General features: G+C 41.9%; 1 long non-coding RNA gene across 3 annotated transcripts in view; it reads left to right on the top strand.

Annotated features, from left to right (window-relative positions):
* Positions 1-24,208, top strand: part of LOC139076099 (uncharacterized) — a 76,620-nt gene that overhangs the window by 34,013 nt on the left and 18,399 nt on the right. The window contains exons 2-4 of one of the 3 annotated variants that reach the window (XR_011527369.1): positions 5,791-5,921; positions 9,039-9,182; positions 21,001-21,035. This is a non-coding gene — a long non-coding RNA (uncharacterized lncRNA). The remainder of the gene's footprint in view (positions 1-5,790; positions 5,922-9,038; positions 9,183-21,000; positions 21,036-24,208) is intronic. The other 2 variants (XR_011527368.1, XR_011527370.1) reach the window with 2 other exon arrangements.

Below are 24,208 nucleotides of genomic sequence, written 5' to 3' on the forward strand. Positions count from 1 at the left end.
ATGCCTAGCAGCATTATTCGTAATAGCCCCAAAGTGGAAACAACCTAAATGTCCATCAGCTGATGACTAAACAACTGTGTTATATCTGTACAATAGAATATCATTCAGTCATAAAAAAGGGATGAAGTCCTGACACATGCTATACAACATGGATGAACCTGGAAAATATGCTAAGTGAAAGAAGCCAGACCCCAAAACCATGTATATGATTCCGTTTGTATGAAATATCCAGAATAGGGACAGAAACTAGAGTAGTGGTTGTTTTGGGCTGGGAGGAATGAGGAGATGGGGGTGATAGCTACAGAGTGTGGGATTTCTTGGTGTGATCAGAATGTTCTGGAATTAGATAGTAGTGATGGGTCCACAACATTGTGAATGTACTAGGAAACACTGAATTGTACACTTTAAAATATTTAAAATGGTGAATTTTATGTTATATGAATTTTTATCTCAAAAGAAACTTTGGTCTCATGGGAAACTTACTGCAGTTTCTTCACATGCAAAATGATACTTCTCTCTTAAGAGTTGTTGCAAGATTCAAATGAGATTAACATGTTGCCAGGCACATAATTGAAATAGATGGTTCCCTTAGAAATAAATAGAATGAAAACCAAACAAGATTATTAAATTCTGGCCAGATACTGTTCCCTACAAAAGGCTCTTAGTAGGTTCTAAATGTAAGGCCCATTCTCTATACTTTAAAGGGATAAATTATCAAGTATTAGTGACAAACTAGCACTAGACCTTCTTGACATAATGAGGGGGATTAAAACATTGAAAAGATTTTCTCCACCTGACTGTGTATTATTTAATGCATACCTTTATACTATCTAAAATCATCTCTATAAATAAGTCTCACACTTGGGGAACATTATTCTAAGACATCTTATCTGCTCGTAGTATCATATTAAGTTCTGTTATTTAACAGAATTTATTGATCATCCATTACATGTCAGACACTCTTTTAGGCACTGAGGATACAGCAGTGAAAAAAAAAGTCCCTAATTCTCTGACCTCCTATTCTAGAGCTTATATTCTAATGGGAAAGACAGAAAATACAGAAGATGTATACATAACGTTCCTGTGATGATAAGTATGATGGATAAAAACTAAGCAAGGTGGGGGGATGGAGAGTGCTGGAGAGATGGAGAGGAATGCCTGTTTTATATCAGATAGTCAGGAAAGGCCTCATTGATAAGGTGACAAAGCACAGTCTGAAGGAAATGAGAGAGCCAACTATTTGGATATCTGGGAGAAGAGCATTCCAGGCAGAGGGCAGGAACATGCTCGACAGGGTCTAGGAAGAGCCAGGATGCCAGTGTGGCTGAGGAGGAGTGAATGAGGGGAAGAGAGAGAAGAGGAGATGGGGTGGGTACATCATATAGGCCAATGTTTTATAAGTTATCACCATGACTTCCTTTTAAAGAAAACGATCACTGTGGCTGCTGTGTGGAGAATGGTAGGGGACAGGGATGGCAGCAGCTACCAGGCTATTTCAGTCGTCCAAGTGAGAGATGATGTTCGCTCAAACTAGCATATTAGGAGTTGGTATGGTGAGAAGTGTCAAATTCTGGTGTGTTCTGAAGGGTGACCTATCATTGCGGATGGATTGGGTGTGGGTTTGAAAAGAAGGTGAAGGACAGGAAGTTTGAGGGCCAGACCTGGCAGATTTGCTGATCTAGAGTGCCGATATTCTGCTGCGGGAGGCCTGCTCAAGAACTTGGGCTAAAGTGCTACAAAGGAAGTGAAAATGGACACATTTGCTCTTTAGAGTTCTAGTTCTGGTTTATTGCAAAGAGTCATAGTATTTTAGTTATATTAGAAAAACCCTGATGATCTGTGAAAATATTGATTAAAGTGGATCCTTGCTCAAAAATGCCATTTTTGGATAAGTAACACATACGTGTGGAAATTGAAGCCTCTCATTTCTTTCTGACTGGCAGTAGTAAATAGTAAACTAAAGTGACCCCTAAGTAAATAAGCAAATGATTGAATTTGATAATTCCTATCAGATACGGTGACACAGTTAGGAATTCAGTGGTCACTGTTCCCATGAACCCAGATATCTATTTTACCCTAAGAGCTGTCTGTCTTTATCTATTCTTAAGGGTAAAACAAAGTCGTGGTTAGAAAGTGGAACAGTACACCCACTCCCCAGCCCTACCCCGTCCTCCGCTCTTCTCTGCAGGCGAGGACTGGTGACCACTTCTGCCTTTACTTCACATGGTGACTTCCTCCCTGTCTCTAAATAACATGCTTAGAGTGCTTTTTCTTGCTTTTTCAGTTTTAGGCATTATCTACAGACTCTGTTGTGGTACTTGAGATTTAACCTAACATCCCTACCATTCTGTTTCCCCCTTTCTTCTCCTCTCATTAAAGTTACAATCCAATATAGTTTGTTTCAAATATAGTTTGAGGGTTTTATCAGCACTCCTGGCCTTTCCTCTACCTCTCCTCCCTTTGTACCTCCCAAACTATTTTGTTAAATGAGAGTTCCACTTGGCAAGTTGGATTCCTGTGGGGATGTTATTGAAAGAAGGATGCCCCTACACCTGCTTCTCACTCAAGAAGCTCTTGAAATTCTATCTCCCCAAGAAAACCTTTCGGGATCTCACTGGGAAATGAGAGATGTATCTACAATCCTATTTAATGAAATGACAGTCCCATGAACTCTTAACCCAGTGGACCTTTGGCCTGTCGGCTGTTAACAACTAGAAAGGAAAACAATCAGCTTTGGCCATGCCCTAAACAAGGTGAGGTTTATTTGCTTTTCTCAGGCCCTTTCAGGCCGAAGGCTATAAAACTGCTTTAGTAATTTAACTCCTGTGAGAGCTTTCCGATGGAATTAGTGACATCACAGTGAATTTTCGAGAGAATGTACATGAAATTTGTTGTTCACCTTCAACTTCAAATGGATAAGTAAGTTGACTTAAAAGCAACTCATTCGTTTTGAAAGGAACTGTGTCTTGGCTGTAATTGAGATTACAAGGGGAAAGAAGATAATGAGCTGGGGAGCGAAACACCCCTGCCACCTAGTGGTTACTCATTCTGAAACACTGCAGTTGTTTCAAAGCGCAGACAACAGCAGAGGAACTGAGTTAGTACAGGAAATATCCAGCCAGTATCCTGAACTGGTGAAATTTCCGTTCCCTCCTCCTGTAATGTTAGAAAGGGATGTTAGTGAGCCTTTTGCATATAATCAAAGACAAAACAAGGTATTAATAGGGTTAGCCTCTGAGAGCTGTTCCCCCTTTGCGTGATGAGAAGAATTAAAAGAGCACCAACAAAGGGAGACTGTTGTAGGTTAACATGGACAGCCGCCACATCTCTAGCATGAAGTGGCAACCCCAGAAGGAACCAGAAAGTGCAGCAAATGAGCAGAGAGGGACCACAGCAGGGCAGGACCATCAAGAGCGGTCACTGCAGCGGCAGCATGGGTCCAGAGGCAAAGCAGAATCAGAAGCAAGGCTAGCAGGGACAGTGATGATCAAGTCATGTAGACACAGGATCGTTGGTTGGCAACAGCCCTGAAGGCCATGGACTGCAGTACTGCTTGATTCATGGTAAACTGAATCAAGACACTCAGGGCACAACAAAAGTGATTGGCATTTGTGGAGCGCATGCTCTATCCAGGCAGTGCTTTACATGCATTTCCTCATAATAGTCCTGTGGGTGAATACTGTTATCAGCCCTGTTCTATGGATGATGAACTTGAAGCTAACTAGCCCAAAGTCACACAGTAATGAAAGTCAGAGCCAAGATTCGAACCAAGGCGTTTGACCCCAGAGTGCGAGCTCTTCACTACTATGCTTTCCTGCTTCCCTCAGGGAGAGGAACCATGGGATGCAAATGCTCTAACTCTATTTCCCTCATATTGAAGGACCGTTGTGAATTGGAACTCTAAGATGGTTAAGATCTGGGCCTAGGTCTGCCACCTACTCATAGGAGGATATTTAACCTTTCAGGAACTACTTTTCCTTAATTATAAAACAGGCATAAAAGGGTGACTATTTCATAAGTTGCTGTGAAGATTCTTTGAGACAATGTGCAGTTTCTGGCAGGTGGCAAATGAGGCACATTACTTACAAAGATGGTTGCCAACAATTCTTCTCATTGTTGTAAGTACCACTACTCCTCCTAACAAGAGGTGGAATCCATTTCCCATCCCCTAGAATCTGGGCTGGGCTTATGATTTGCTTTGACAATCCGGTAATTTGGCAGATGCATCGTTGGCCAGTTCAAAGCCTAGGTTTTAAGAGGCATGGCAGCTCCCGTTTTTCTTTTCTTGGACTATTGTGCCACTGTAAGGAAGCCCAGCCTAGACTCTTATATGGTAGGAGACCACCCGGAGAAAGAGGCACCAAGGAGCCAGTGTCCCAGCTGAACCCACCATCTGAATGCAGCCACATGAGCGAGCCTAACAAGACCAGAACTGACCTGCCAACCCAGGGAGTCATAAAAAAGAATAAATCATTGTTAAACTACTAAGTTTGGGGATGGTTTGTTACGCAGCAAATAGAAAGTCCTTAATAAATGGTATCTACTTGTATTATACTTGGTGCTGGTAAGGAATTCAGCCAAATATCTAGTTCATCTTTTCTTAGGTCATTGATTGTTTTTCCCCTTTCACTGGGAAAGACTGGGAGAAATGAGGGTTATGTGTGCAGATGAACACTGCTTATTACAAATATATCTTGTCTTTTTATAGAAACAGAATATTGCTGGGTATGTACTCAGAAAAACTTCGCTAGCATTTCAAATTGCCATATACATTTGAAATAATATAAAGGCATATTTCTTAAAACAATTCAGACTTTTCACTAAATTGGTTGTGATAGGACCTCCCAAAGCCTTTATGCTGCAGGATTTGAGGCAGGAACAGAGACTTCTCCTTTTAATCTAGCATCTCAGAGCCCCAAGAATGACACATTACTCTAGCTTTTGTCTCCTTTATGTCTCCTTTCTTAAATTCTCTCTTCTTCTGTCCATACATATCCTTTCCCTTCTCACCATGCTTTTCTTACCTCTTTTCCTTATTGATATGATTAAATAAGATGTTCCCTGCTGAAATGTAAGCTCCAAGAAGGACGAGATGTTTCATCTGTTTTGTTCTCTACAGAATATTCTTTGCTTAGAACAGTGCCTGGCACACAGAAGATGTGCAGTGGATGTGTGTTGAGTGAATTAAATAATGCATGTGAAAGCACTTACAACAGTGTCTGGCTTAGAGTAGATGATGCTCAATCAATATAACCCATGACAAGTCAGTACTGTAATAAGTGAGATCACTCACATTTATCTTTTAAAATGTTCTATTACTTTTAGTCTTTCTCCCTTTTCTTTTACAGGCTTTGTCCCTTTCTTCATTTTTTTCTTTTTCTGTCATTGCATCTTCTCTCTTACCCTTATTTGTGGCCTGCCAGGGACCCTCATAGGTGTTATTTCACCTTACCTTGGAGGTTGTGCAGGAAAAAGGTTTTGGAACTTTGTCTTGGTTGAAATATAACTATTTGTGATTCATAGCTGACCTAGAACTGTGCATAAAATTTTGCTATTGAGGTAAGCCCAATTCTAGTGCTGCTGAATATTTTAACCAGAGGCCTAGATGGTGAAAACTAGCAAGCTCATTAAGTTATAGCCTAACAAATACCTGTCCGTGACTGTCTCTGAGCGTGGGGATGTTTCTGGTGCCTGTTGGTGAGAAACCGCACTACTTCTGGCAGAAGAAATGTGAGCAGAATCAAGTAGAACTGATTTAACCAATTTTCTCTTCCCCTTTCTCTCCACAAGGGAATGGAAATGTACTACCACACATTGGACCAGTTCTTTCTCAGGCTGATAACATTACAGAATCCCGTTTGAAATCAAGCTGGACTGGTGGAAATCAGATTCCCATATCCTCTCATAAGCTGTTTGTCGAGGTAAATCCCCTACATTTTAAAAACACGACTTCCCAGGGCTAGATGGGAAAATAAGAGGCTTTGGACCTATCAACAGAACCAATTATACAGATGTCTTCATTTCCTCAAATGGTCACGTATGTGGGAAGATCTCTCTCCTCCTTCCTGCTAGTCTTTCAGATTCAAATCAGGCGTTTCATGAATCTGCAGGCCGGTGGCAGGGTTGCTTGGGCTAAGGACAAAACAGTATTGATGCAGTTCTCAGCACAGCCTTGTTTATGTTTTGATTAAGCTAATAGGAAGCTCCGACCTCTTAGCCCTGCTAATGTTTGATAGAGTCCTGTTATACATTCTTAGAACATATATTCCTGCATATATTCTTCTGTCACATAAGACCAGTGTTTTAAAAACTGAGAGTTGGGAGGAGAAAGGGCGAGTCTGTGAACCTCCTGTCACCTTTCCTCAAAATTGCTTTCAGCCACTCTGTTTTTCTTTCCTTCTTTCAAACTCATGATCATCTTATAGGCAATAATCTACCAACCTTCTTTACTAGTCAACCAACTTAATAAACCAACCTAGACTCAGGGTAGGGAGATTTTGAGGCATTCAGACCATTGATTCTCAAACCTGCTAATTTATTGGCACAAAAGACCCCACAATACACCTAACCCATCCGTTCCATTTCTCGTGTGAAAAGAATTTGATGATAACAAAGAATTAGAGAGGAACAAAATAGGAACTCAAAACGGCAACATCATAATGTTTATGCATCAACAAAATGATCCAAAACAGAAAAACAACAATATTTGACATGTGAAATAACACATACAAGAAGGACTGTATTTGAAACTCAAGACATTATGAAGTCCTTCCACCTTCCCCCCGAACAAGCATTCTTCTTGAAAATTGTAGAAATTCCAACAGTCTACGTTGTCACATGTGCAGCAGAAAATGTGCATCAAGCCTTCAGTGACAGCCAAAATTTTCAGTAATTGGCAGTACTGCACTTTTTTTGGTGAATATAAAATTTTAATCACTCTTAATAATTAACGAAGGAAGCTATGAAGTAGCTTGTCATATGTAAAAATGAAAGTCCCTGGCCTTGCATGGCATTTGCTCTAAGAGTTGAAGAAAGAACTTGCATATTTTGATCTCTTTGTGGTTCAACAGGAAGACGCTAGCGGTCACAGCTATACTTGGAAACGTGCTGGCCTAAATGACTGACTTCTGAGCCTTCTCTGGTCTTGTGTTCTTGAACCTTGTAACTTTCTTCCAAGGCTTTGAGTAACAATCTGATTTCTACATTAAAATGATCACTCTACTGGCGGAAGTATAATAAATGAATAAAACCTTTCTGGGGAGTATTTGGTTAACAGGTTCAAAGTCTTAAAAATATGCATCCTTAGTGACCCGGCAATTCCACTCCTAAAGAAATAATTGTGAATATGAACAAAGATGCATGTACAAAGATGTTTATTATAGCATATTTTAAAATACTTTTTCTATTAGGAAATTGTTCACAGCACTAATTTTAAAATGTAGGGCATATAAAGTATGTATAATATAATCATTTTCATCCAAAGATGTATGTCTATTCATAGAAAATGGCTGGAAGTATATATAATACAATGTTAATAGTGATTATCTTTTTGTACTATTACAGACTTTTCTCAAATGTCTACAATAAACATGTATTACTTCTATAATAAGAAAAGAGATTTAAATATACTTGAAACGAAAAAGATCACTTTGGCAGCAGTGGTTAGAAGAATATGAATAAAGGAGATTGGATGGGAGGTTACTGCAATGGTTTAGGGAAAAGACAATGCAAGAAAGAACCAAGGATATGGCAGTGTGGCTAGAGAAGGAAAAGCTGATTGAAGACATATTCAGTAGTTCTATGAGAATTATAAACACACACCACACATTCAAGTCAATAATAAAACTGATCTTTTAAAAGAGCCAGCATGATTCATCCATATCCTTATTGTACCTTCAAATAATGCATTTAAATAAACTCAGAGCCAACTCTGATGATAAGGCTTTGGTTTTTTAGCTTGTTTAGCTAAGTTAATGGAGGTCCAGCTGACCAAGAAAGAGAATATAAGAGGAGGATCGGATTGTGGAGTGAGAGAACCAGTTCAATTTTGGACACTTGGAGTTTGAGGGGTTTGTGGGAGGTGTACCAAGTTGTGGGACATGAGTCTGAAGCTCAGATCTGGTCAGTAGAGACAGAACTAGAGATCATCAGTATATGAGTGATTCTTAAAACTGGGTGTTGCCTGGAGAGTGTACAGTGAGAAAAGGGCTGAGCAGAAAACCTGAGGAACAGCAGTAATTCAAGACAGGATGAGGAAGTAGGTCACTGAGAATATTGAGGAGTGGTGAGCTGGGCCAGCCCATAATGGGCTAATCCAGGTTCAAAGCCTGGCGAGAATGACCAGTTGGGCAAGTTTAAGGTTGCTTTCATCTAAGCTTACTACCAAATCTGCAAGCAAGCATTGCAACAGACACAGGAAATGAGAATGTAAGTGAGGAGTAGACTGGAGTTTCGTCTGCTCCCCACGGAGTCGTGACCTAAGTTCAGGGTTGGCACAGTCCCTCTCAAGTCTGATCTGCCGCTCACTGCTCTTCATGCTGGGGAAGAGGGCTGGCAGCCCTCAAGGGTTTAGGTGCTACCTCTGAAGGCAATTGCTTGCCATGCCGTAGGCACATCCTCGTGTGTTCTCTCTTCTTCCTGCCTCTGCACCTGCACTAGGCTCGGCCATGGCATACCAAAAGTGGCCAGAGGGGTTCAGAGGGAAAAGCAAGTTAAGGGAGGAGAGAATTTCAAGGGAGGAATTGTCAACAATATCAGATGCCAGAGAGGTCAAGTAATATAAGTGCTGAAAAGTTCCCACTATGTTTGGCAATTTAGAGGCTATTTGCCACCAAACACATAGGGTACCACGAAACTCAGGTTCCCATGAAAGTCATTTTCATTCTCACAAAACTTAATCAAAATATTTATTTTAGCTATGATATTTTGTTATGGCAGCCTGCGCTGACTAAGACATCCACCCTGCCAGACTCCTTCATTCATGGTGATTTTCTCTTAGTGGCGCTATTGTCTCATCTAACATTCTGACCTTTTTTAAGGAACTCCCTGTCCATCATACAGGACTGTAGTATATCACAAGTGTGGGCTGTGTTCAACATCTCCTCCATGGGGCTCTTGTGTCCCACGCACATCACGGAATGTGGCTTGGTACCAGTTTCATCGTCCCCAAACCTTCCCAAAAGGTAAGACTATTGGATGTTGGTCTTCCCAGAGCATATGGTGGACTTCTAGATGACTCAGGTCTATCAGGGTCATCTCTGACTCAGGGAATGCCCAGTTACCCTTAAGTGGCAGAATAAAAGAAACACGTTAAGGGGGGAAATATGAGTCTCTAGTACAGAATTATAATTACTGAGTTTTATAAAGCAAGGTGTATGTCAGAGTCAGCAGTGCTTAGACTCTTCTAGAAGGGATGAGGCAGCTCCAAGTTTGTGTCTGTTACGCCAGCTTCATTTGGGGCCCCAAACTGAAGCATTATAAATATCCATATCTTTTTACATGTGTCATTGTTTATTATTTGGTTTTCCATCTGCCCTGCTCTGAAGCAGGAGGGAGAAGAGAAGACAGAGGGAAATTGTGAGCTCTTTAGAGGAATAGTGCCAGATATTAACTCTATAAACAAGATAGTTTGAACTGGAAAGAATGAGTCAGAGACAAAGGAAGCATGAAAGCAATATCACACTGGGAAAATATCACCTGAAAGCGCTGACTGAATGTTCCTAGCGTATTTGTGATTGACCCTTTAAGTCCGATCAGCACAATTCGGTTCCTGGACTGCTTGTGCCTCACTGCCCTGTTGAGTGCATTTTCATTGTTTCCTTCTATCCAGCCCTTAGATTCATTTATATAATGCAAGCTGATGACCCATGGTGAGACTGTCCTTTCCTCTGATGATAATGATCCTGTCACACCAGGTTGCTGTTTCGTTGGAGCGTGAAGAGAGTTATGCTGATTGATTGAGACTCAGCTGAAGTGAAATAAGGATTTTACTGGAGGGTGCCTTAGTCTTCCCGCAGAATGCCTCAGAGGACACTTAAAATCAGGAGTTATCTGAGTGCCCTGCCTGCTCGGGGTTAGTCTGTACCGGAAATTGCAAACGGGCCGTGCCTGGGTTATATGTATTTTATTTGGTCTACCTAGAATTTGGAATAAGTTGCCAACATTTAACAACAGGGATATTTCACATCCAGGTTTCCTGCTTCTTTTTAAAACTGGAAGATCTGGAACACTGGACCTGCCTCCCCTCCTGAAAACGACAGGCTGATGCTGAGTGGGTCACTGCCCTTTAGTTGGGGCACGAGCTCTCCACATTGCCACAGTCCCCGCTGCTGCACGCATTTCTGTTGGCCACCATAGGCACTTGAGTTTGTGTCCCATGGTCTATAGGAAAGATGTGTAGGGGAGGAAAAACTTTTTTCCTCTACTCTCCAGGGTTCACCGGCTGGACCCATGAATCAAACTGGTAATAGATTAGCAAGAGAAAAAACCAGTTTTAATTACATAGGTACACGTGGGAGTTTCACAAAGAAATGAGACTCAAGCAGGTGGCCAGATGGCTGAGGCTTGTATACTATCTTAGGCTAGACAAAGGAAAAGGGGCTTTGGGCTTCTGCGTGGGGGAGGCAAGTTTTGGGAAGGCGAGGGGGGGAGATACGTGGTAAAGGTGGGTTGTCTTGTTATTCAGTTAAGAGTCTCGCAGGTGATAAAAAAACTTGTCTCTTCCTGGTACAGAGACACCTTTACAAACAGAAATTTCTTTTATAAGTATAAATTTCCTTTACAAAAAGGGAAATTTATATTCATTTTTAGGCAGTTGGGGGAGGCAAAGAGTTTTTTCTGCCGCTGCTGGTTCTCAGTTGCCTTTAGCTCAAAATAATTCACATGCCAAAGAGACATATTTTGGATGACGCATCCTGGTATGCTTCAGAAGGAAACTAGCATTTACAGAGTGACTTCTATCTTGCAATTTGCACATATCGTCTCATTTGATTTTCCTAACAACCCAGTAAGATTTGAACTCCAAAGCTACAGGAACTGTCCTGTGATGGTCCCTGATGGGGGGGTTCAGGACACATTACCCCAAAATATGGCAACTTGGCATATTAAGTATTGTAAGCTGAAGGAGTTTGGGAACATGGCAGAAGCAAGAAGGTCAGTCTGGCCTTCTCTCTGCCCATCTGTCCTGAAACAAGTCATAAAGCCTTCATGGAAGAGGTCGTAAGACCTTCCCTGTGCCTGGAGGGAAGGAGCATCATTATATCTGGAGACAAAAGGATGCTGAGAAGAATCCTAACAAACAGGCCTTGCTAAGTAAGGCCTCATACTCCTACCCTATCCTATTCCTCCACAGCTGTCCAGTCTCCATCAAGCCTGGCATAAACATACCCAGGGCTCACTGTTTCTTTGGGTCTTCATTTCCTTAGGAAGGTTCCTGGGTCACATGAAACTTACGTTAAATAAATTCGTATGCTTTTCTCCTGTTAATCTGCCTTTGTCAGTTCAGTTTTCAGACCCAGCCAGGCACCCGAAGAGGATCGAAGAAAAACCTTTTCCTCTCCTACACCTATTTCTTTTACCACTTGTGGGAGTACCCAGCACTTGGTATAGGCAAAGCTACATGGTAGGAGCTCAAAAGTATTTGTTGAATGAATGAATCTACACATGAATGCGTAAATAAATGAATGAGGTATCTTTATCCGATTTTTGTAGATAAAAAAACCAAGGCCCTGAGCAGATCAGTAACTTGCTCAGAATCATACAGCCAGCAGAGGTTACAACTGGCATTCAAATATGGGACTGTGTGACTTCAGAGGTCTAGTGTGAATGACAAGGAAAAAGTCCATGGGTCATTTTGGGGCCAAGTGCACAGTAGGCACTCTGTAAGTATTTACTGAATTGGTTGACGATGCTCAAACATATTTTCGTAAGTACAGGCAGCCAGAAGATTGTAAGCATGTTTTTTAGCTTATGAAATTTGTTTAAAGCCTCCTGGTATCTGGGTGGCTTGGGCTTTGGGATTTCATAATAATGAGAGGTTCTATAGTAGAGCATATCTTTGGCAAGTGACAAGGAGGGCATAATGTTTCTATCAACAGTTGACTTGTGCTCTATAAATGTGGTGAAATTCCAAACTTAATCCTCCTTGCACATCTAAAGAGCTTCCTCCAGGACTTATTTCCTTAAACTAACTGCTGATGGTGCCTGGTTACTACCCTGGAGCCCGGAGCCATCCTCAGGCATGGATATAATTCAGTGCTCCTTTGTGAGGCTTCTTAGGAGGACCTGAAGCTGGCTTAGGAAGCATGCCCCTCAAAAGGAAGCCCATGGGGCTGGCCCTGTGGCCAAGTGGTTAAGTTCGCGAGCTCCGCTTGGGCTGCCCAGGGTTTTGCTGGGTCACGTCCTGAGCGTAGACGTAGCGCTGCTCATCAAGCCATGCTGTGGCAGTGTCCCACATAGCAGAACTAGAAGGACCCACAACTAGAATATACAACTATGTACTAGGAGGCTTTGTGGAGAAGAAGGAGAAAAGAAAGATTGGCAACAGATGTTAGCTCAGGGCCAATCTTAAAAAAAAAAAGAAAGGAAACCCTTTTCAAAGAGAAGGGGTTGGCCTGGCAGAGGGAAATGGAGATGTGGGTAAGAAGGTACCCTTGTGGCTTAGTTTCCAACTATGCTGGTGGTTCCCAAACTGATCTATGATTTTGATAACTCTCACACAAGTCTCATAATTCTCAAAACCTCTAGATATTTCTTACAGCCCTCTGTCTACCAAGACTCCAAACTCGACATGTTGAAAACTGAACGTATTGTGTTTTTGCCCTTGAACCAGTCTTTCCTTACAATTTTTTCATCAGTGGCTATTTATACTTTCACTTACCAAGCTCTAAACTTTAGAGTTTTCTACAACTCTTTTCTATTCATAATCCATATATGCAAGCACTTTTCCATTAAATGTCTTATTTTGTTTCTCCTCCTCACCTCCATCATTCCCACCTGCGTACATGCCTCTATCACCTCAGACCTTGATTGCTGAAGTCACCTCCTCACTGGTGTCTCTGCTTCCAGGCTCTCCTTCCTTTAATATCTCTGAGCGCTATGCCAAATTTGTCTTACTAATCCTCTTTTCATGTTCTTTTCCAGGTTCCAAATCTATATTATCTTCCCATGGCTTGGAGTAGCTTTTCCCAAAGTGTGTTATGTTAGTATGTTAGTTCCATGAGAAATTAATAGGCGTCAAGTAAAAAACAGGTTCTGTGATCAAACCCTAGGGAAATGCTAGGTTGACAAAGTTATGAGCCATTTCTTTCCTGCGGGAGGATTCGAAGCTTGATAGATATGCCTTAGTATGCAGCATTTTCTAAGAGTGATATTTTCACAGAACCTTTTTCAGTGGAGTATTTCATTGGTCTAGGTCTTCATGAACCACATTTTGGAAACACTGGTCCACAGATTCAAGTCCGTGCTCTCTGTGATGGTTATTTTATGTGTCAACTTGACTGGGCAGTGGGGTGCCCAGATATTTAGTCAAACATTATTTTGGGTGTGTCTGTCAGAGTGTTTTTGGATGAGATTAACACTTAAATTGGTAGACTGAGTAAGCAGATTGCTCTCCCTAATGTGGGTGGGCCTCATTCAATCAGTTGAAGGCCTGAGTAGAACAAAAAGACACATCCGCCTGCGAGTAAGAGAATTTCTCCTGCTTGATGGCCTCAAACTGTGACATCAACTTTTCCCGTCTTCAGACTCAAACTGAAACATCGGCTCTTCCTAGGTCTTGAGCCTGCTGGCCTTTGGACTAGAACTATGCTACCGCTCTCCTGGGTCTCCAGCTTTCCCACTCTGCCTCCAAATCGCGTGAGCCAATTCTTTATAAGATCTCTCTCTCTCTCTTTATATATATATGGGTACAATATATAATATTGTGGATGGATATGGATATAGCCATCCTATTGGTTCTTTTTCTCTGGAGAATCTTGACTAAAATGCTCCCATCTTCTGCAAGACTGTTTAAGGTTAGACTCCTTTCCCACCTGTTTGAGTTAATCTCCTTCCATTTCCCAGCCCATAACTTCTGCCCCAGGTAAGCTGGTCTTCTTATTATTTCTAAACACCCCTTGCAAAAGTCACCTCCAACTTTTGTCCAAACTGTTTCTTGTGCTTAGACTATGACCCTCCCTTTCCCTATGTGTTCACCTTCTACCCATCTCTCTTTCTCTCTCTCCTCCCTCTCTTCCTTTCTTTCTAATATATATATATATTATTTTTTCCAGAAAATAAACTTTCTAGAGACAAGTCCTGAAAGGCATTGAATTGCATTCATTCCTGAGCACTGTGTTCTGTGGGAAGTGACTGGAATGCTAATCTGCTGGAAATTCAAGGAAGGAAGATCTGGAGGAAGTTCCCATTGTAAAGTGGTAGATAAAAAAGTGAGACTCCTCCCCAGAGACATCTATAGTTAGCAGTTTCTTTCACCCTCTTTCAAGGACCAAGTGAAGTCCCATGGTTGCAAATTAGAGTTGTTTGCAGAGCATTTAAAAATACTGAAGGCCAGGCTGCACCTCGGACCATTTAAATCAGAATCTCTGGGGTGGGACCCTGGCATCAGTATTTTGTAAGGTTCTCTGTGTGATTCCAGTGCACAGCAGGGATTGAGAACTAGCGTGAAGTCTTCCTGATGAGAAGGCACACGTTGTCCCAAGGCCCTTTTGGTCTGTATCACACAATCTGGCCTGTTGCAATCTCATCTTATTAAAAGTGGCAGCTGTGGCTTGCCTAGTGGCGCTCAAGGAAGAGAATCTCTGTAGTTCTGCAAGGCAGTCTCTATAGCCCTCCTCACTTTTCTCTTCCTAGGTGCAGAGAGCAGGGATTCTCTAGTGTGCATCAGATTGTTAAGGCGCATACTGCTGGGCCCCACTCTCAGAGTGTCTGAATCAGTAGGCCTGGGCGGGGCCCAAGATTCTGCATTTCTAACAAATGCTCAGGTGATGCTAACACTGTTGATCCATGGACCACGCCTTGAGAACAATTGACCAAGAGGTCCAGGACTAAGGCAGAGAGCCCAGGTGGGCCTGATACTACCCCTTGGTACTGAGGAAAACCTAACAGAATGGACGCAGATGTTAAGTCCAGCTATAAACATTACTTTACATGGAGGTTACCAATTGGTGGTCCAAGCCCCAAATCCTGTCCGTAGATCTGTTTTGTAGAGTCACACAATGTTTTTCTCTAAAAAAAATTAGTTAATATTTAAAAATTAGGGATTTACACCCTCACATGTTTGCACATACACACACAGACTAATCTTTCAATGTTTCAAGAAAGATAGGTTGGCAGCAAGGAACCCAATTTCCTACATGGGAACATGCAACATTAACCAACAAAGAGTGGCTGCCTTGTTATCCCAAATGGGCCCAGCCCCCAGCCAACCTTCCCAAATGAATGTAGCCATATGAGTGAGCCCAGCCAATACCAGCAGAAAAACTACCCAGCGAACCCATAAAATAGTGAAGTTGTTAGTTTAAGATACTAAGTTGTGGGGTGATTTGTTATGCAGCAATAGCTAACTGATACAACAATTGGCAGAGGCTTCCTTCACTCAGTTGTGTTACCTTCCTGGCCCCTGTAGGCAAGTGAGTTCCTAACCTGGGCTTTACCCTGAAGAACACTGAATAGACTTGAAAGCCTTTTACACATGCGTTATCCCAACAGTCTTGCAAGGTCTGCTGGTATTAAATCTCCATCTTGCAGATGAAGAAACTGAGGACTGGCAAGCTAAGGGACATCCCTGGAGCCACACAGTAACAGAGCAGAATGAGAACTCATCACTGTTCACTTCTACTCAGAGCTTTTTCCCCTTCCATCTGGGCAATCAACCGTTAGCCTCTCCAGGCCAATAGACCTGGCTCCTACCAAAGCCAACCTCTGTAAGTTAACAGGGTACGATGCTTCCAATAAGGGGAACCCTCTGTCTAGTCTTTATTTATTGAGAATATTGTCATAAGTTCCTAATATAGTGACCAGTACTTAGAAGGGCCTTACTGAAGGGTAGTTACTCTTAGGATTATCTACTCTGCCTCTATGGCATCCCTTTCCTTCTTCCCCTACTTTCCATTCCCTTGGCTGGATAATTTCACCTCACCTGAGATCTGGTACGTTTCCTGTATCTCTATGATAGCATACCATCACACCGTATAAGATCTTCTTACATGTCTCTCTACTCCCTCAGTCCTTGGGTGATTTTGTTTCAGGGATTATAGATGTCCTTTTTATCTCCAATCTCTAGCACAGGACCTGGCCCAGGGTAGGTGTGAATAAACACTGATCAAAAGGAATTGAGATTCAATTGCACAGTTGCAAGATACATTCAGTCACATTCCCATTTGACTCCTATAGTAATAATCCTGCAAAACAAGTATTATTATTAATATCATCATACCCATTTTAAAAATGAGGAAACAGAAGCTCAGTATCCTGAGCATTTCTTTCCAGTTGGTGATACTCAGGTGATGTTTGCCAGATTTTCCATGAAACACTTGATTGTTATTTGCTTTTCTTTATAACTTTCTCCTTGATGGCGGAGCCTAAGCCTCAGGTAGATCTCTATCCCCAGCATGAGGTGTGGCAGGTGGTAGACACTCAGTAATTGCTGATTTCAAAATACACTTCTATATGCTAGAAACTATGTCCGTTACCAGTCTAGGGAAATGTTTGAAAGCGTAAAGTTGCCCATGATGAAGTCTACTTTCACTCCATCTGAACATGAACCAAATACACTCACTCTTTTATCACAGATCAGATACCTGGAGAGAGAGAGAGACTTGTATCTTTGAGCAAAGAAGGACATGGGAAATTGCAGGGTAACCAGACCCTGTCTGAGAGAGAATTCTTTCTTTGTGCTAACGCCAGAGAAATGCAGAGCTGTCATGTGAGGAGCAGTTACACTCTTTGTGTATCAGGGAAGGCAGAAAAGAGAGGACGAAGGTTCAGGGAAAGGAGGAATTAGAAGGGGCCAAGTGACTGAAATCAACAAAGGGAACGGGCCAAGAAATACGAGAAATGGAGAGGAAGGAAAGACTGAGAGAGTGTTCTGTCGATAGCATTTAAAGAGAGCAAGGAATGCAAAGTGACCTGCTGTGAAGGAGCCACAAGATACAAGCCGTATTCTTTTCCCGGTGAGACTTTCTTCTGAAAAGGATTGTCATCCTCAAACCCCCAAACACCACTGCACTATTTTGTTGATGGTGTTGCTTTTAAAATGTAGACTAGAATTTTATTTTAAAAATTTGGTCAATCTGTGATAACATTCTGGTATTTTGTAAAACTAAAATATGCTAAGTCATCCTGTCAAGAGAGGTTATAAGTCAAGAATCTATGGTATTTTTTTCCTATCATCATGGTTGCTGATTTTAATAGAGAATTACCCGCATGCAAGAAACATTTCCTGGTGCTAACAGTGGGTTCCGTATCATGTTTTGCGCTAATATGATTTTCTGGTCTAGAGACATTTTTGTCTGAATAAAAATGACAGCTTTAGTAACAATTTGTCATATTCTCCTTGCACCAAGTTCCTTTGCTCACGAGTCTGTTATCATTGAAGAAGCATTTAGTTGTAGGTAAATGACCCTTGCCTTCTCTCTTTAATTGAAACTCAGCCTGCCACAGTTAATATGTTTCATGAGTCAATAAATCTTGGAAGGAAAACCTAATGTGCTGTAAAAGCAAAGGAAAAAAAATAAGTGGTTTCAGCACACATTTTCCTGTGCAAACATATCCTTACTTTCATGTAGAAAAAGTTCTTTTGACATTCTTTTTTTGTGTAATCTTCCATACTTTCTTACCACTATCTGTTCAGTTGTACATAGTTCTATTTCGCAAAGAAGAAACCTTTGGTCAATTTGGAAGGGAGTGTGAAATCTATAATCACTTTCTGGGCGTGGAGGGTGGGCTTGATCTACGTATTAGGAAAAGAAGTGTAAGAGAGACTCACCGAAAGGGCTTTTACCACATTGTGTTAATTTAGTCTTTCTTTGTAGCATTGACCCAGCACAGGCACCTCAATGATTTGAGAGAGAAAAATTCAAGTTGTATCAGTTAGTTATTGCTGCATAACAAATCACCCCACAACTTAATGGCTTAAACCAACAATAGTGTATTATTTTTCACTATTTTATGGGTTTGCTGGGTAGCTTTCCTGCTGGCTTTGCCTGGGCTCACTCATACAGCTACATTCATTTGGAAGGTTAGCTAGGGGATGGATTCATATGGGATAGCAGGAATGTCTGGGTCCCTCTCTCCATGTGGTATTTCATTTTAGGCTTCTTCATGCCATGGCAGTTTTGTTACTGAATCAGGTTCATTTTTTCCTGTCACCCAGAAAGCCAAACACCAAGATGATGAGATTGCGGCAGAGAGGGAGTTTAATCACAGGCAGCCACATGAGGAAATGGGAGAATGAGTCTCAAATCTGCCTCCCTGAAAATGGGGACTCAGTGATATTTATGAGGTAGGGGGCAAAGTGGTCTGAAATGTGCAGATAGATGATTGGAGGTGAGGAGAGGTGAGGTAACTGATGACATGCACAAGTGTGGTCAGACGTCATACCTCTCCAGAGGATGCATGTTCACAAAATGGCAGTGTTAGCATGATCTGAGGGTGGAATTTTTAGTCTCTTGACGTCAAAAGGTCATTTGTCAGACATCTGCACCAGCCCAGTTGACAGGTCGGTGGTTTCAATCAGCCTGAAGTGGACAAAGGTTTCTAATTCCTGAAAAACAGTTCAAACACCCATTACCATGATGACCCAGGTGCCAGGGAGATGTTATCCATAGGAACCTAGTGGGAGTCAGACAGCATATTGCCTAAACAGCATGGTTAGCAGTGGGCGGGTGAACAGCTAAAAGCTATAATCAGTAATTGCAAAAAGGAAAAAAACTTTAGTTACTTGCTACTTAATCATCAATGGCTAACTGCTTGCTGGTTTCAGTTTTGGGGTTCCAAGAGGATGAACGTGGAAGCTGCAAGCCCTCTGGGACTAACACAGTATCATTTCTACCATATTCTATCAGTCAATGCAAGTCTCAAGATCAGCTCAGGTTTGAGGAGTGGGGAATCGACCTCTTGCAAGAAGGAGCCCCAAAAGTCTTGTGGCCAAGTTTTCCTGTCTACCACATGGCTGCTTATCTAGGAGAAAATTATTAGGATATTTGAGGCTGGGAAGGGTGGTCATATCTGGGTTTTGAGTCTTAAATAGTTGCCAACTGAGTCAGCTGTCCCCAAAGTGGAGTACCTATGGGAGTAGCTGAGGTGAGCATGTCTGCTTCTGCAGTTGTGTTTCAAAGTCAATTCACACCATACTAGTTGGGCAAATTGCTCAAGTCGCATTTCTTCATCTTTAAAATGGGAACAGTAATTGTGCCTCTCCTAGAAATTGTGCGGATTAAATGGGAGGGATAATGTATGGAAAGTTCTTTGCACGGTTCCTGGCACATGGTAAGTATTCAAATGAATCATCGCTAGTTTTACTTTTTCATTTTCTTATTTAAAATCCTTAGCTATTTTTGTTTGCTTGTTTTACAAGTAATTCACATTCCTTGCAGGAAAATCGGAAAATATAGAAAAGCAAAAAGAGAAAAAATCTTTCAATTTATCCAATATCTTACCACCCAGATTTAACCACTGCCAATCTTTTGGTGAAATTTATCTAGAATCTAGACTTTTTGTCAATGCATAACCACATATGGGTAAGTATGTCTTAGAGAAGGAGATTGAGAGATACAGAGAGAGATTTGTGTATATTTTTAGTTTGATATATATGAAAAATTTTAGAAGGCCAGCCTGGTGGCGTAGCGGTTAAGTTCTCATGCTCCATTTTGGTGGCCTGGGGTTCATCAGTTTGGATCCCAGGCGCGGACCCACTACCGCTTATCAAGCCATGCTGTGGCAGGCGTCCCACATATAAAATAGAGGACGATGGGCACAGATGTTAGCTCAGGGCCAATCTTCCTCAAAAAACAAACAAAACAAAACAGAATAAATTTTAAAAACCACAGAAATACCTATTCCTTTTCATTATTTGTAAACTCCTTATCCTTATCGTATACGGTACTGAGACGGCAGTGTTAAGTGGTACCTGCCTCACAACCTGCCATTTTCGTCTTTCCAGGATCCCAGATTTCAAGGCACCAGCTCACTCCTGTTACCAGATCTGAATTTCCCCAGAGTGAATCTGGGAAACACCAGGCTCCCGAGATGCTCTTGGTCAGATAAGTTAGGGAAATGCTGCATATTCTCTTCCAATCTTTGAGAAGCACAGATGCTCATTTGTGATTAATAAATGTTACATTAAATTAACTAATATGTATTAAATTAAATATGTGATTAAAGCATGTTAAAGTCTCCAAGAAATCCTGTTGTAAGGCACCCTATTTCACTTTAATCCAAAACTTCCCAAACTTAAGCGAACTCTTCCTTTAATTTTACTTTGAAAAATATCATACAGTAAAATTAACTTTTTTTGGTGTACAGTTCTATGAAATTTCACACATTTATAGATTCATGTAACCACCACCACAATCAGGAGACAGAACAGTTTCCTCACACCCCAAAACTCCCTTGTGCTTTCTCTTTCTAGTCATGTCCCCTACTTGCCCAACCCCTGGCAACCACTGACCACCACTGACCTGTTCTCTACCAATATAGTTTTCTTTTTTTTGCATTTCTTTCTATAAGAATGTCACATAAATGGGATAATACACTATGTAGACTTTGAGACTGGCTTCTTTTATTCAGTAATACCTTCGAGACTCATCCATGCTGTTGCATGGCATCAATGGTTGGGTCTTTGTTACTGCTGAGTAGGATTCTATGACATGGATGTACCACAATTTGTTTATCCTATTGAGGAATATTGGAGTTGTTTCCAGTCTTTGTAATTATGAATAGAGCTGCTACAAACATTCATGCACAGGTTCTTGTGTGAACACAAATTTTTCTCTCTCTAAGGTAAATGTCCAGGAAGGGGATTGCCGGGTCAGTTGGTAAGTGTATGTAAATAAATTCTTTTTATTTGTGTAAAACCTATTACGATCCCACAGAACCAATATCTCAGAGAACGTGCTGTTAACCTCCTGCAGAGCTAGTTTTCACAGAATGCACTGGAGGAAAGACAGCTTCAGGAAGGCCTTCAATGCTGTGACTTATTGCTGTTTTTAAAAGTCAAATCAACCTCACATCAATCCCACACATCCAAAGTTTACGTAGGCTCAGCCAGGACTCCCACCACTCTCCCACTGCTTGAGGACCTACTGCCAGACATTTGCATCATGATTTAATTTAATTTAACCCTCACAATGACCCCATGATTTTGCAGATGAGGAAACTGAGGCCCAGAGAAGTTCATCAACTTGCCTAAGTTCCCACAGCTGCTAAGTGGCTGAGATTTGAACCTTTGTGTCTTATTTCTAAGTCGAGTGCTTTTTCTGCCACCCCCTCTACCTGCCTTTTTCTCCCTTTCCCTCTTTGAGTATTTTTTTCTGGGTCTGTAGTCAGATGTCTTAGACCAGGGTTGGCAAATAAAAGACACAAATACTGTCACTTCCCATTTCTGTGCTCATGGCAGATATCACCAGTTTGATTCCATCTTCTCTTTCCTGCTCAGCCCTGGTGCAGCTTTCTGCAGACGACTATTAGTTGATCAGAGTTAGCACTTAAGCTAATAACCATTTGCTATTTTGTTCTTGGACTTTGTGTTAGTTATCTAACACTGTGTAACAAACTATCCAAAACATAGTGGCCTAAAAATAGTAAAATCATTTACAATCTCTCATAATTTCTGTGGATCAAGAATTCAGACGGGGCACAGCAGAAGGGCTGTCCATGCTCCGCCATACCTGGGGGAGCCTTCAGTAGGAAGACTTCAAGGCTGGGACTGAAGTCATCTGAAAGTTTGTTTACTCACTTGTCTAGTGGTTGATTCTGGTTGTTGGCTGAGGGCCTACCTGGGGCTGTTGCCTAACAGCCTCATGGGTCCTCTCCATGTGGCCTGGCATCCTCGAAATGTGGTGCCTTCCTTCTAAAGGCTAGAATCGCGAGAAAGAGACAGCGAGAGAGCCAGTCACAGAGTATCCATTCCACCACGTTCTGTTTCTTAGAAATGAGTCACGAAGTCTGGCCCGTTTTCAAGGGGCAGTAAATTAAACTCCATTTTTTAAAGGGAGGAGCCTCAAATAATTTGTGGACATATTTTAAAACTACCAGATGTTAAGCACATATTGGACATAGATGTGTTTGTGCAATGTTCTTTGTGTGGGCCTCATATAGCACTATGAATAATTAAGTGTTGGAAAGTGTTTTTGTTGGTAATATTTGGAGCTAACACTGCTCAGAGCCTTATAGCCAGCATGCCCAGAGTAAATATTTGCTGGTTGGAGAGAACTACTTTGGAATCCTAACCTCTCTGCCCTTTGTTGGGCCTTAAACACAACTTCCTTTAGTCAGTGAGAGGTAGCCAGACCCAGAGATAAGATCTCTAACAGAAAAAGCTGAGGGGAAATGTGGTTAGGGTTTATTCCTCATGTAATTCCGCAAAACAGTGTTGTGCCTACAGTGCTTCTGCCCATATTTTCATTATTCAGTGCAAATTTTTATGCACAGTGAATTAAATTAGCAAGGATCCTTTCAGAAACTGACAGATAACCAAAAAAGGGAATTTATTGGTTCACTTAACTGAGAAATTCAAAGGGGTGAATTTGTCATGAGTGGATCCAGGGCCTCAAAGAATGTTCTTAGGATACAGTTTCTTCCTTTCTTTTTTTTTTTTTATTGGCACCTGAGCTAACAACTGTTGCCAATCTTCTTTTTTTTTCTTTCTGCTTTTTCTCCCCAAATTCCCCCAGTACATAGTTGCATATTTTAGTTGTGGGTCCTTCTAGTTGTGGCATGTGCGATGCCGCTTCAGCATGGCCCGATGAGTGGTGCCATGTCTGCGCCCAGGATCTGAACTGGTGAAACCCCGGCCTGCCGAAGTGGAACGCGCAAACCCAACCACTTGGCCACAGGGCCAGCCGCGGATGCAGTTCCTTTCTCTTCTGGTCTGCCTCTCTATTGTAGCCCTACCTCCTGTGCTGTTGGCCTTATTCTCAGGCTCACTTTCCCTGGGAGGCAGTCCAGATGGACAGCATCAGCTCCAAGCTTCATTCACTGGCTTACCAAGCCCAGGAGACCAAGTTGTCTGTTTTCCTATAGCTCCAGAAAAGTGCCAAGGTTGATGTTTGTCTTAGTCCATTTGGGCTGCTGTAACAAAACACTACCGACTGGGTAGCTTATAACAACAAAAATTTATTTCTCGTAGTTCCGGAGGCTGAAAAGTCCAAGACCATGGTGCTGGCAGATTTGGTGTGGTGTCTAGTGAGGGCCTGGTTCCTGGTTCACAGATGGCACCTTCCTGCTGTGTCCTCACATGGTGGAAAGGGTGAGGGATCTCTGTGGGGTGTCCTTTATAAGAACACCAAGCATGTCCCCAAGGCCCCGCCTAGCTAATACCAACATCTTTGGGGGTTAAGATTTCAACATATGGTTTGGGAGGGACACAAACATTCAGCCCATAGCAACACTGATTGGCTTACCTTGGATCATGTACTCACCCCTGAGCCATTCACTGTGTCATGGAATCCTGGCTTGGCCAGTAGGCAGTCAGTCCTTCTTGAACCTGTGAACTAAGGTTGGGGGAATTTGTTCCTCAAAAAGATGAGCTGGGCTTTGTTATCAGAAGTGGGCATGCTCGACAAGACAACAGATGTTCCCTGAACACAATGACACGCCTTTGACCCCGAGGACTCTCTAATCTCTGCTCTCCCATTTGTGTCCTGGTTTCCACTTAGCTGCGTCCTCACTCACAATCATGTTCCTACCCAATTTGTCAGCTCTGTTTCCCATGAGAACAACTAACAGGGCAAATGCACCCTTTCGTAGTCTAAGGTCTAGCTCTTGGCTGCTGATGCCTTCAATGACTTCTGTGACTCCCTGCATTCTTGACTCCTGGCCAGTTTAGGGTTTGAGGGGCACAGAGCACTTTGCTTTTGGTCTTAATTTTCTGGAGTCTTAACCTGTTTCTTGTAGTTGGAAAATAACTACTCCTTGACCTGTGGCCTTGACTTTGGGCCTTTTGGCTCCTTAGTCTCTGGTATTTGCAAACCTGTTAACCCCTTACTTC

Source organism: Equus przewalskii, chromosome 15 (assembly GCF_037783145.1).
Source record: "Equus przewalskii isolate Varuska chromosome 15, EquPr2, whole genome shotgun sequence".
Classification (NCBI taxonomy): domain Eukaryota; kingdom Metazoa; phylum Chordata; class Mammalia; order Perissodactyla; family Equidae; genus Equus; species Equus przewalskii.